Raw genomic sequence first — 12,166 nt, forward strand, 5'->3', positions numbered from 1 at the left:
CTCAGCCTCCCCAGTAGCTGGGACCGCAGGCGTGCACCACCATGCCCAGCTAATTTTTTTTTTTTTTTTTTTTTTGAGATGGAGTCTCCCTCTGTCGCCCAGGCTGGAGTGCAGTAGCGCGATCTTGGCTCGCTACAACCTCCGCCTCCTGGGTTCAAGCGATTCTTCTGCCTCAGCCTCCCCGAGTAGCTGGGACTACAGGCGCATGCCACCACACCCAGCTAATTTTTTTTTTTTGTATTTTTAGTAGAGAGAGGTTTCACCATGTTGGCTGGGCTGGTCTCGAAATCTTGACCTCAGGTGATCCACCCGCCTCAGCCTCCCGAAGTGCTAGGATTAGAGGCCTGAGCCACCACGCCCGGCCAATTTTTGTATTTTTTTGTAGAGATGGGGTTTTGCCGTGTTGCCCAGGCTGGTTTTGAACTCCCAGGCTCGAGCAATCCACCCACCTTGGCTTCTCACCCAAAGTGCTGGGATTATAGGATGTGAGCCATCATGCCCGGCCTCATCTGTTTTTTAGAAAAAGAAGGATGATCAAGAGTGTCCTTCTTGCATCTGCTACTTTTCAAGTGCCTTTAACTCAAATACTCAATATGCCAGAGCAGCATATGTTGTGGTGGCATGTTCTGAACTCCTTCCCCATCTACCAAATGGAGTCACCGCTATCTTTCTGGGGTCCAGCCCATACAACTGTTATTTCTAAACTCAGGACAACTGAATCAGTAGGTATTATCTCCATATTATAGGCAAAGAGTTGGGCTGAGAGAGGTTCAGTAACTTGCCCAGGGTCCCACAGCTGGGAATTAGTAGAACCTGGACTGGACCCAGGCACTGGCTCAACATACCATTCCACAACTGCCAGTGGACTTTGAAGAGATCAGGATTTTTTTTTTAATTTTTATATATATATATATATATATATATATATATATATATATATATATATATATATATATAAAATAGAGATGGAGTCTCACTGTGTTGCCCAGGCTGGTCTCCAACTCCCAGGTTCAAGTGATCCTTCTGCCTTGGCCTCCCAAAGTACTAGGATTACAGGCGTGAGCCACCATGCCTGGGCGAGATCAAGACTTTATGCTTTAAAATGCGTGGTTTGTTACTTTAGGATAGTGGTTCTGAAACCACCTGGGAGCATGTATCAAAATTACTTGGGAGGCTGCACCCCTAGAGTTTCTGATTTAGAAGGTCTGGGGTGGCTAAGAATGTGGGTATCGAAAGGGTTCCTGGGTGACACTGATGCAGCTGGTCTTGGAACCATACTTTGAGAGTGATTGCTTAGGCTGCTGAAGCTTGTGGGTTCTGATGGGAACAGGGCTTCAAGTTTGGCAGATGATCCCTCATGCTTTTAGTTTTCTTTTATATCTGAGGCTACTGGTTGGGGTTTTCCAACCTTACTTTGCCACTCCCTGGTGAGAACAGCAGCCATCAGCTGAACAGACATGTCACCCTGTTAAAATCACAAGAGTCTTCAGAGGCACCATCAATTGCTATCAGAGGGGTAAGAAGCAATTCATTAGCCTGGGGATTGGTGACCAGCCTTCAGGGGTCACCTCACCATCTTTTCATCATTGTGGACACATGCAATAGGGGCCTAACCCATGGGAAAGAAGGCAGGATGTGTCCCCAGAGATTCGGAGAATGTGGAATTTTAGAGCAGAGAAGGCACATTTAAAAGATTCTCTCTTCTGTACCTCCCCTTTTTCCTGTGTTGGAGTTGGGGAAAAGGAAACCATTTTGAAGCCACATAACCACTATTACACAGGTTTTCCTTCTTCCCATCTTAGATTCCAGACTGCATGAAAAAGCCAGAGTTCTGTGTGTTCAGATCCTGCTCTGGCGCATTCTTGTACAATTGCTAACATGCTGCTTATTTGCATACCAGGTGTTCCAGGTAGAAAATCTGGAACCTATACAAAGAGGACTGTGTTTTCAGTCCCAGGAGCCCTTCCTCTCATAGGAGAGAAATAGAGATAACCAACTGGACTAGAAAATTCCTCTCAAAAATCCTTTTAGGCCAGGTGCGGTGGCTCACACCTGTAATCCCAGCACTTTGGGAGGCCGACACAGACGGATCACCTGAGGTCGGGAGTTTGAGACCAGCCTGGTCAACATGGCGAAACCCTGTCTCTGCTAAAAATACAAAAAATTGGCCTGGCGTGGTGGCGTGCCTGTAGTCCCAGCTACTCAGGAGGCTGAGGCAGGAGGATCACTTGAACCCGAGAGGCAGAGGTTGCTGTGAGCCAAGATCGTGCCATTGCACTCCAGCCGGGGCGACAAGAGCGAAACTCCATCTCAAAAAAAAAAAAAAAAAAATCTTTTTAGATCATTATTACCATTGCCTATCTGAAGCTCTCTGTCTTGAGCAATGCTGTGAGGAGGGGCAAGGGACACAATTCCCATGTTACAGATAAGAAACCTGGGGCTCAGAGAGGCCAAATGACTTGCCTGATGCCACCCAGCTGGGAAGTGGCAAAGCAAAGCTCTAACCTCGTTCTCTGATTCCAAATCCTGTGCTTTAGCTGCTCCCTGATGTTGAGTGTGGTCCCTGAGGAGCAGAGTGTGTGTGTTTGCTGGGAGGGAGGATGGGCCGAGGGAGAAGAATAAAACATTACTGATTACTTATCTAGTGCCCAGAATTGTATTGGATGTGCTATATTTACTGAATTTGATTATTCCACAATAGCCTCCTCAGTCTGTGGAGTTTCATATTATTATCCCATTTCATAGATGAAGAAATAGTTTCAGAGAAGGTGACTTGCCCAAGGTCACATAGCTGGTAATAGGTAGATTTAAATCTGGGCCCTGACTCTTTTCTTTTCTTTTTTTTTTTTTTGAGACAGTCTTACTCTGTCGCCCAGGGGCATGATCTCAGCTCACTGCAATCTCTGCCTCCCGGGTTTAAGTGATTCTTCTGCCTCAGCCTCCTGAGTAGCTGGGACTACAGGTGGGAGCCACCACACCCAGCTAATTTTTGTATTTTTAATAGAGACGGTGTTTCACCATGTTGGCCAGGCTGGTCTCGAACTCCTGACCTCCTCAGCCTCCCAAAGTTGGGATTACAGGCATGAGCCACCGTGCCCTGCCAGACTCTTCTCTTGATCACACAGTCTAGGACAGGGAAACGTGGTTACCAGTGTTTAAAGGGGGCTGACTCCTTGTCAATTGCAGTCTTGTAAATAACAGGAAAAGGCAGCAGGGGTGCCAGATACTCATTAAATGTTAGCTTATTTTTTTTTCATTTCTGATTCACACAATGAAGTTTATTTTAAAATTTGGAAGGAAAACAGGAATAAATGCTACCAAGTGCTTCTCTGGGATGAGAGGTCATCTTGACCTGCTGCCCAAGTGCTCGTTTGTGATGATGATGCACTTTGTGATCAAGATGACCTCTCATCCCAGAGAAGCACTTGGTAGCATTTATTGCAGAACAACTCAATCTGCAAGTTGTTTTTCTAAGACTTAGAATCTAGGTAGATCTTTTTATTTGTTTGTTTTTGTTTTGTTTTGTTTTTTTGAGACGGAGTCTCGCTCTGTCGCCCAGGCTGGAGTGCAGTGGTGCGATCTTGGCTCACTGCAAGCTCCGCCTCCTGGGTTCATGCCATTCTCCTGCCTCAGCCTCTTAAGTAGCTGGGACTGCAGGCGCCTGCCACCATGCCCAGCTATTTTTTTGTATTTTTAGTAGAGACGGGGTTTCACTGTGTTAGCCAGGATGGTCTTGATCTCCTGACCCTGTGATCTGCCCGTCTCAGCCTGAATCTAGGTAGATCTTAATGACAGAGATGGAAGATCCCTGGGCCCAAGGTCTGGGTGGGACCATCTCTTAAAGTAAACGAAGCCTGCAGCCTGTCTTCTAGCAGCTCTGTGGGCCCTGTAAGTCATTCCCCAGTCCTCCACTCAAATCCTTTACTATCCCACCTCTACTTTTTATCAGCTCAGGACCCCACCTGCTATCTTGGCTCATGGGAATCTTCTCTATCTTAGGGGCAATTCAAATCTTACTCTTATCTTTACCTATAAAGCATTGTCATCTTGGCGTCTTCCCTGACATGGCTGTAATTTATAGTGTGTGAGCAGTTACTAGGTCTGCCTCAGTCTCTCTCTCTTTCTCTCTCTCTCCCTCTCTCTCTCACACACACACACCCTGCAACCCCTTGTTTAACCTGGCCTATATCCTAGCACTGAACAGCTTGTCTCTGTTTCTCTAGCATTTTGCACATAGTAGGTTCTTAATGAATATTTGGTGGATAAATAAATACACACCCTGGGACTGTTTTTTTTTTTTTTGTCCTGAGGAGGGTTATTTTTCCCTCTCAAACACTAAGAAACAGGAGGGCTGGGACCACATGTTCGTCTGTATCCCCAGACACAGAGGAATCTCCCAGGGTCTAGCACATGGTCTTAGCAAATGTAAAATCAACACCCTTTAAAAGAGTACATTTTCCTGGACCTGTTCATACATTTAATCAACTAGATCCCCAAATATTCTGACTTGAAAAAGATTTTCTTACTGGAGGATTTAGTGACCAGTCGTTTAGTGCAGAGCCAGCAGAATGAAACCCCTTTCTCTCTTCCAGGAGCCTGACCTGCCCTAGAGCCTTCCCCAGAAGCTACTCTGGATGTGAGAAGTTATTGGATGGCTCAAATGGGACCCCAACTGGATGGTGACTGTCCTGTTGTTGAGGGAGGAGGGGGTCAATTTCCTCCACAAATCTGCTTCTTCTGGATCGTGTCCCACCCACCTCTTGGATGCCTTTGACATCTTTGGAGGCACCCTTGATTTCTCTCCTTTCCTCAGACCCCTCAGTCCATTAGCACAGCCAGTCATATCTAGAAGCCAGCCACTTCTTAGCACTCCATTGCTATCACTGTGGTCCACGCCCCCCTCACCTCTCTCCTGTTATGGCCATATCTATCATGAAATGACCGAAACCAATTCATCCACAACTAGGTTCATTTTACTGCAGATCTCAGTAATCTCCAGTAATGAGTGGTAGGTAGGGATGTTGTGTTTCCTTCCACAAACCTTGCTATGAGGGGGTCTGAGGCAAGCAAGTCTCAGACTGAAGTCCACACCTTGTACCATCACTTATCAGCAAGCAGGTCCCCAACAGTCATATAACCTTCTCTATGAGCTCAATGAAGGCCTAGCTCCCTGACCTTTTGCATATTTCAATACGCTTTCCTCTTGAAAGATTTAGTTCAGGCTGGGTGCAGTGCTCATGCCTATAATCCCAGTACCTTGGGAGGCTGAGGCAGGAGGATCACTTGAGCTCAGGAGTTTGAGACCAGCCTGGGCAACATAGTGAGAACCCCATCTCTTAAAAAAAATACAGAAAATAGCTGGACATGGTGGCACATGCCTGTAGTCCCAACTACTCAGGAGGCTGAGGTGGGAAGATCACTTGAGCCTGAGGGGTTGAGGCCGCAGTGAGCTGAGATTGCACCACTGCACTCCAGCCTGAGCAACAGAGTGAGACTCTGTCTCAGAAAATAGGGGGGAGGGATTTCATTCAAGGAAGTTGCAAACAATAGTTAAGGAGCAAGATTTGAACAACCTTCAATTTGGGATCAGGCAACTGCATCCTTACTCAGAAGCTTGAACCTGACCAGACGGACTCCTAAGACCTAGACCCCATCAAAACTCCCTAGGTTTTTGTGTCCTGTCTGTCTGTGTAAGGGCAGAGGTACTTGAACAACCCTTCACATATCTAAAATACCACTCATTTGATCAATGGACAATTATTTCAGCCATCCATTTTGCTAATGAACAGACCCTCTGCTGCTGGAATGGCATCAAGACAGCTGAAGCCCTTGTAGAAGGGTCTCTGGAGTGTGGGCTTCTGGGTAAAGTCCCAACTGCTTCTAGAATGGCCTCTCTCAAAGTGTGATCGTGGGTCTTCTGGGGTCTCTGGGATCTTTTCAGAGAGTCTGCAAGGGCAACAATATCTCATAATAATACTGAGACATTATTTGCCTTTTTCATTCTCATTTTCTCACAAGTGTACAGTGAAGATTTCCAGAAGTTATATGGGTATATGATATTGCAACAGGTTGAATGAAGAAGCAAATGTGAGAATCCAGCAGTTTTCTATTTTGTTTTTGTTTTTTTGAGACAGAGTCTCGCTCTGTCGCCCAGGCTGGAGTGCAGTGGCGTGATCTCTGCTCCCTGCAAGCTCTGCCTCCCGGGTTCATGCCATTCTCCTGCCTCAGACTCCCGTCTGGCTAATTTTTTTGTATTTTTAGTAGAGACAGGGTTTCACCATGTTAGCCAGGATGGTCTCGATCTCCTGACCTCGTGATCCGCCTGCCTCAGCCTCCCAAAGTGCTGGGATTACAGGCGTGAGCCACTGCACTCAGCCCGAGCAGTTTTCTATTAAGCCAAGCTCTAAAGACATTTGCAAGCATGTAAAACAATGCCACTCTTCTCACTAAATATTTTTGTCTTCAAATATATGATTATTTTTCATAAAAGTCTGTTAACTAAGCCAACATATAATGGTTTTGTCTTTGCAGTGGGTAGGAAGAACCCATCGGGTGATTACACTTGCCAAGCTTTCAGTATCAGAGAGGAAGGTGGGGGTGTCCGTAGGGTGAAAATAGCACCCTAAATGTCTTAGATCCTCATACTTTTTTTTTTGAGATGGAGTCTCACTCTGCCACCCAGGCTGGAGTGCAGTGATGTAATCTCGGCTCACTGCAACCTTGGCCTCTCAGGTTCAAGCAATTCTTATGCCTCAGCCTCCTGAGTAGCTAGGACTACAGGCGCCCACCACCACGCCCAGCTAATTTTTTTTTTGTAGAGATGGGGTTTCACCATGTTGGCCAAGCTGGTCTTGAACTCCTTACCTCAGGTGATCCGCCCACCTCGGCCTCCCAAAGTGCTGGGATTACAGGCGTGAGCCACCGCACCTGGCCAGATCCTCATACTTTTAAAGAACAGGCTGCTTTCATCATCAAGAGGAGCTCTTCATCACACTTAAGGTGGTTCTGCAAGACCTCTGGGAGAATCCCAGTGAGCTGGGGTCCCTGTGTCTGTAGAGGCCTGGCATCATGGTTTACACAAAAGGAACAAAAGAAACTACCTGGGAATCCCTTAACCCTTCCCAAGCTCTATCAACTCAGGTCACATTGATGTCTCTGAAGCATCTTGTCATAACATGAACTGTCTTCCAGAGCTATCTTTGTGGTTCTCCCGGGCTACTATGGGTTCCTCAGAGGCAGGCCCTGAATGATTAGATGTTCATTTCTGTGTTTGGAGGATTGTTGGGAAGTTTGTGTAGGGAGGGTTCTCATTTAATCAGTTTCCCTGCATCTTCTGATCTGATCAGCCCAGGAGAATGGGAGCTTCAGCAGGTCTGTGTGACCGCAACCATTCTTGTGTTGCTATAAAGAAATACCTGAGACTGGGTAATTTATAAAGATAAGAGGTTTAATTGGTTCATGGTTCTGCAGGCTGTGCAGGAAACATGGCTTCTGATGAGGCCTCAGGAAGCTTTTATTCTCGGCAGAAGATGAAACAGGAGCTTGCGTAACACAGGTGGAAAGCAGGAGCAAGGGGGAGGTGCCATACACTTTTAAATGACCAGATCGCACTATAACTCACTATCACAAAGACAGCACCAAGCCATGGGGGACCTGGCCCCAAACACCTTCCACCAGGCCCCACCTCTAGCATTGGGGATTACACTTCAACATGAGATTTGGGCGTGGACAAATATCCAAAGTATATCAAAGTCTTTTGTCATTCTATTAGCTTCAGCTTACTCAAACATCTTTAAAGATGTTATAAGGTGTCACATTAATCAGAGAGTCTTCTGAATTCTCCGTGGGAGTGTTAATAACTCCATTTTACAGGTGAGAGAATGGAAGGTCAAATTCACACATCTGGACAGTGTCAATGTGAGAACTGGGACCCAGGTTTGCCTGGAGGATGTTCCACTATTGCCCTGGCACCTATACTGAGAATAAATGTTGTCCCTTTGAAAGGGGCAGCTAGTTCCTCTGTTCACCCGAGAGACTATGAGAATAGGCTTTCAAGTATTTACTCCATTAACCTTGCAGCCCAAGGCTCAGCTACTCCAGGAAGAGAGAGGGACTGGGAGTCAGTATCTGCTTTGAGGGAAGTTTTATCACTTTTTATAGCAACCTCTGAACTTGACCCATGGACTTAGGCAGATAGAGCAAAGCCAGTCCCTGCAGTATAAACAGATGGGAGATAAGTCAGGTCAATTTGATTTGATCAACACCCCTGATTGCATTTATTTCCTTATTTCTAGGCTGGCTCCAGAGATGCTATCCCCAAATGGGCCTCTGGAGGACAAATCTTTTGGTGAACATTCATTAAGCAAAATAATGCACTTATGAGTAAAGCACATGGTGACTTGGATGGCATGCCATTACCTCCCCAGGACACAGTCCAAACTGCTTGCCATGATAGGTGCATGTGGTCTGGATCCTGCCTTTCTCCACTGCTTCCCACCTGGCCCTTTGTTCCTGGTATCCTTTCTGCCTGGCACTCCTTTTCCTTCCCTTCTTTCTGTTTGGAAAATTGGCCTCCCTTAAGTCTTGCCTGCTTGTCACAATCTCTGCTTTAACCCCCATGACACTCTCATCTCCCCTAGTTCTTGAGGTACCCCAGGCTTAGAGGACCCACAGACCCTGGAATCCGTATTACAGCATTTGTTTCAGTGGATTGGGATCAACTGTTTGAATATTTACCCTCTAGATCAGTGTTCGTATGGGAGGGATACTGCTCCCTAAGGAATGTTTTGAGCTGTATGGGTGTTTTGTGGATGCAATGACAAGAGGGTACTATTTCCACTTAGTGCCTGGGTTTTGGGGATGCTGATGTTCTGTAATGCCGGGACAATCCTGCCCAGTGGAGAATGTCTCATGTCCTGCAGGACCTTGAGGAGATCAACCAGATACTCCTGTAGGAAACAAACCTGTTTATAATGACCTGAGCTTGGAACCCAACTCTGTTTTATAAATAAACTCCTTTTTGTGTGATCTTAACATATGTTCAATTATCCAGGAATGCAAATCAAGGGAAGACTGAAATTTACTTTGTTCAAAACTTTAACAAGACTCGATCACCATTTTGGAGGTAACATCGGAGATGGCAACATGACTTGTGATTGAGAAAGAAGAAATTAACCCAGATGCCTGTGGCAACTAAGAATTTTGCTTGACGTGGCCTGGTGCAGCGGCTCATGCCTGTAATCCCAACACTTTAGGAGGCTGAGGCGGGAGGATTGCTTGAGCCCAGGAGTTCCAGACTAGCCTGAGCAACATAGCAAGACCCTATCTCTACAAAAAATTAAAAAGTTAGCTGGGAGTGGTGGCTCATGACTGCATTCCCAGCTACTTAGGAGGCTGAAGTAGGAGGATTGCTTGACCCTGTCTCAAAAAAACAAACAAACAAAAAAAAATTTTGCTTGACCCTATACAACACACCTGTATTCATCTGCATTTGTGAACGTCACCATCACTGTGATTCATGGTCTATTAAGATCTACTTTTTTAGCTCTTATTTTTAAATGTCAAAGATAAAAACTGTGGCCTGAATATTATCATACCTCTCTCAAATCCAAACTTACTTGTTATAAGTAGGTGCAAGCATGTGACTGCTTCATAATGTCTTTTAGAGTTTAGGCCTGAGCATTTATGTATTGAAACCCATTATTTTATTACAGTATTCCTTTTATTTCTCTTTCATATTACAGTAGCAGCATTGTATTGATTTTGTTTTTTCATTATGTGTATAAGTGGTTTAGATTATCCATGAATTTCGTTTCAGTAAATTCATGGTAAAGAGGATATTCAAAATATTTGTTATAAAAAGGGAGCATCTGGCAGCATTGAGAACCACTCTAAGGTTCAGGAGGCAGGGACTTCGCCTCCCCTGGGTCACTCCATTCTTCTTTGTGCCTAGCATAGGGCCTGGAATATCACAGATGCACAAAGAATCTTTTCTGAATGAGTGATGAAGGAATTGAGGCTGAACTCTGGTTTGGTAACCACCTAGGTAGGTGATGAGGCCCTCTGCTGAAACGGGAACACAGGAGAGAGGGCAGGTTTTGGGGAGAGTAATGAGTTCAGTTTTCATTGTGAAAGTTTGGAGAGCCCTGGAATTTCTAGGTGGAGGGGCCTGAGGCCCAGGGCTGTGTGGGCCTTGATTTCTCTCTCAAGGCCACAGAAGAGTGGAAAGTGCAAAGTGCAAAGTCGTAGTAACAGTTCATCTCTTTAGTCAGTAATCATTGCTGAGTCTCTCCATGCAGGATGAATAGACCAGTGAGAGCTGCCCATGAGGTGTCTCCCTCCTCCTGTGGTGATCTGTGTACCTGCCCAGGCCTTCAGAGGCTAGGAGCTCCTCCAAGGTAGGGGATAGAAATCCTTCATCTCTAGCCCCTCTGACTTCCTGCCCCATCCTGACATAGTAGGTGGCTCGGCAATGATAGCTGGAGGGACCACGCAGTAAAACCCATCTGTGGAAACACATGTATTCAGAGCAACTTTTTTTGGCCTGAAGTCACTGCAGTGGAACATTTGGGAGCAAGTTTCCCCAGGGCCCAGCTCCTTCCCGCTAGGCTCTGCCATGCCTCCTGTTTATTAACAGGGAGGCGTGACAAAGGGAAAAATCTCCTGATTGAAGACTCATCTCAGACATCTTTTCACTCCTCTAGGGAAGGGTGCAATTCTGGGCTTTAATGACATATGACGGGGCAGGCAGTGGAGGTGTTGCACATTTTAGGCAATACATGTGCTGCTAGAAAGTTGAGGTATAGGGACTTTTTAGGAACACAATTTTTATTGACAAGTAACCTTTCAAGAACAATAAAGAAAATCAGAAAGAAAACCTATGTTCATAGCAGCATCATTCATAATAGCAAAAACAACTCAAATGGCCATCAACTGACGAACGTATGAATAAAATGTGGTCTATTCATGTGACGGAATATAACTTGACCGTCATGAGGAATGAAGGACTGATGCATGCTATGATATGGATAAGTCTTGAAAACATCATGCTAAACAAAAGAAGCCAGACACAAGAGACCAGATATTTTATGACTCCGTTTATATGAAATGCCCAGAGTAGGTGAATACATTGGGATGTAAAAGAGATTGGTGGTTGCCAGGGACTGGGAGAGGGGAGATGGGGAGTGGCTGACGGAACAAGCCATATGGAAAAGCATTCCAGGCATTGGGAGCAGTAAGTGCAAAGGCCCTGCAGTGGGAGGAAGCATGGCCGATTAAAGAACAGCAAGGAGGTAGGTCGGCTTCAAGGGAGACAGTGGTGGGGGAGAAGCTCAGAGAGGGGCTAGCAGGACTAGACCCTTTAGGGCTTTATGGGGCACTGCCAGGGCATTGCCTTTTACTTGGAGAGAGACAGGATGTCGCTGGCAGCTTTGGGCAGAGAAGGATGTGTCTGTCTTATGTTTGAACACAATCCCTCTGGCAGGAGATGGATTTTAAGGGGTAGAAGTAGGGAAGCCAGTTTGGGGGCCACTGTGTTGGTTCAGGCAAGAGGTAACTCTGACTTGGACCCTGGTGGCAGCAGCTGCCAAGGGGAAAAGTGTCCAAAACTGAACCTATTTTGAAAACAGCTCATCTTCAAGCTTTTGGCCTCAGCAACTAGAAGGCTAGAGTTGAATTTTATTGGGTGGGGGAATTCTGTGGGAGGGAGCAGGTTTCCTTCTACTCTTTGTTCACATATAAAAAGAAGTTATAAGAGAACATAGATAATAGTTTAAATTTTGATTTTTTTCTGAACATTCAACCATAAACATTTACCAAGATGCTAAAGTCTTCATAATAATCACTTTAAAAATGTTTTTTTTTGGCCAGGCGTGGTCGCTCATGCCTGTAATCCCAGCACTTGGGAGGCCGAGGCAGGCAGATCACAAGGTCAGGAGATCAAGACCATCCTGGCTAACATGGTGAAACCCCGTCTCTACTAAAAATACAAAAAATTAGCTGAGCGTGGTGGCGGGCGCCTGTAGTTCCAGCTACTTGGGAGGCTAAGGCAGGAGAATGGCATGAATGCAGGAGAATGGCGTGAACCCAGGAGGCGGAGCTTGCAGTAAGCCAAGACAGCGTCACTGCACTCCAGCCTGGGCGACAGGGCCAGACTCCATCTCAAAAA

Source organism: Pan troglodytes, chromosome 16, assembly GCF_028858775.2.
Source record: "Pan troglodytes isolate AG18354 chromosome 16, NHGRI_mPanTro3-v2.0_pri, whole genome shotgun sequence".
Lineage (NCBI taxonomy): Eukaryota > Metazoa > Chordata > Mammalia > Primates > Hominidae > Pan > Pan troglodytes.